Raw genomic sequence first — 2682 nt, forward strand, 5'->3', positions numbered from 1 at the left:
ATATCAGTCATTATATACTGGAAACACTGACAAGTGACAGACATGATGACTGGAGCGTCATCAAAATTTCACATGAATTTAGAAATAAAATTAAGAAAAGTGAATTTCAGGAGGAACCTGTTCTGAATGTCTGAAGTTAAAATTCTGAGGATTTTAATTGTTATTTGAGCCGTCACTGATGTTTGGAATGGGTTCAGTAACTGTAGTGATGGGCACCAGCAAAGTAACTGTAGTGATGGGCACCTGCACAGTAATTGTTGTGATGGGCATCTGCAGAGTAACTATGGTGATGGACACCTGCACAATAACTGTGGTGATGGGTACCAGCACAGCAACTGTAGTGATGGGCACCTCTCACCGTAACTGGTACCCATCACCATAGTAACTGTGATGATGGGTACCAGCACAGTAACTGTGGTGATAGGCACCTGCACAGTAACTGTGGTAATGGGCAACTGCACAGTAACTATGGTGATGGGCACCTGTGCAGCAACTGTGGTGACTGACATCTGCACAGTATCTGTAGTGATGGGAAACCTGTAGGGAAACTGTGGTGATGGGTACCTGAAAACTAAATGTAGTGATGGGCACCTCTAGAGTAACTTTGTTGATGAGCACCTGCACAGTAACTGTGGTGATGGGCACCTGCACAGTAACTGTGGTGAGGGTACCTGCACAGTAACTGTTGTGATGGGCTTCTACACAGTAACTGTAGTGACGGGCACCTGCACAGTAACTGTTGAGATCAAGCACCTTCACAGTAAACGTAGTGATTGGCAACTGCTCATTCACTTTGGTGATATCAACCAGCACAGTAACCTTCGTGATAGGCACGTGCACAATAACTGTGGTGATGGGCGCCTGCAAAGTACCTGAGGTGATAGGCACCTGCACAGTAACTGTGATGATGGGCACCTTTACAGTAACTGTGGTGATGGGCACCTTTACAGTAACTGTGGTGACGGGTAACTGCACAGTAACTGTGGTGATGGGGCACCTGCACAGTACTTGTGGTGATGGGCACCTCTATAGTAACTTTGGTGATGAGCACCTGCACAGTAACTGTGGTGATGGGCACCTTCAGTAACTTTGGTGATGGGTACTTGCACAGTAACTGTTGTGATGGGCATCTGCAGAGTAACTGTGGTGACGGGCACCTGCACAGTAACTGTGGTGATGGGTGCCTGCACAGTAACTGGTGATTGGGCACCTGAACAGTAACTGTGGTGATGGGCACTGCACAGTAATTGTGGTGATGGGCACCTTTACAGTAACTGTGGTGACGGGCAACTGCACAGTAACTGTGGTGATGGGGCACCTGAACAGTACTTGTGGTGATGGGCACCTCTATAGTAACTTTGGTGATGAGCACCTGCACAGTAACTGTGGTGATGGGCACCTGCATAGTAACTCTGGTGATGGGTATTGCACAGTAACTGTTGTGATGGGCATCTGCAGAGTAACTGTGGTGACGGGCACCTGCACAGTAACTGTGGTGAGGGGTACCTGAACAGTAACTGTGGTGATGGGTACCTGCACAGTAACTGTTGTGATGGGCACCTGCACAGAAACTGTGGTGACGGGAACCTGCCAGTAACGGTTGTGACGGGCATCTAAACAGTAACGCTGGGGATGGGCACCTGCATTCTAAGTGTGGTGATGGGGCACCTGCACAGTAGCCATGATAATGGGCACCTGTACAATAACTCTTGTGATGGGCACCTGAACAGTAACTGTGGTGATTGGCACCTGCACTGTAACTGTGGTAATGAGAACCTGCACGGTATGTGCGGTGATGAGGCACCTTCACAGTAACTGTGGTGATGGGCATCTGCTGAGTAACTGTGGTGATGGGCAAATGAACAGTAACTTTGCTGATAGGCAACTGCACAGTATCTCTGGTGATTGAGTCCTGCACAATAACTTTGGTGATGGCACCAGCCCAGTAATTGTGGTGATGGGACACTTGCACAGCAACTGGAAATGGGTACCTGCGCGGTAACTGTGATGATGGGCACCTGCACAGTAACTGTAGTGATGGGCACCTAAGCAGTAACTGTGGTGATTGGCACATGCACGGTAAGTGTGATGAGCTCCCGCACAGTAACTGTGGTGGTGAGCATCCGCTCAGCAACTATGGTGATGTGCACCTGCACAGTAACTGTGGTGATGGGGCACCTGCGCAGTACCTGTGGTGATGGACACCTCTACAGTAACTTTGGTGATGAGCACCTGCACAGTAACTGTTGTGATGGGCATATGCAGAGAAACTGTGGTGACGGGCACCTGCACAGTAACTGTGGTGATGGGTACCTACACAGTAACGCTGGTGACGGGCACCTGCATCGTAAGTGTGGTGATGGGGCACCTGCACAGTAACGGTGGTAATGGGCACCTGTACAATAACTGTTGTGATGGGTTGCTGCACAGTAACTGTGGTAATGGGATCCTGCGCGGTAAGTGTGGAGATGGGCATCTCCTAAGTAACTGTGGTTATGGGCAAATGCACAGTAACTGTGGTGATGAGCACCTGCACAGAAACTGTAGTGATGGGCACCTGCACAGTAACTCAGATGATAGGCACGTGCACAGTAACTGTGGTGATTGGCACTTGCTCAGAAACTATGGTGATGTGCACCTGAAAGGAAACTGTGGTGATAAGCATCTCCAAAGTAGCTGTGG

This window comes from Cherax quadricarinatus, chromosome 35 (genome assembly GCF_038502225.1).
Source record: "Cherax quadricarinatus isolate ZL_2023a chromosome 35, ASM3850222v1, whole genome shotgun sequence".
Taxonomy (NCBI): domain Eukaryota; kingdom Metazoa; phylum Arthropoda; class Malacostraca; order Decapoda; family Parastacidae; genus Cherax; species Cherax quadricarinatus.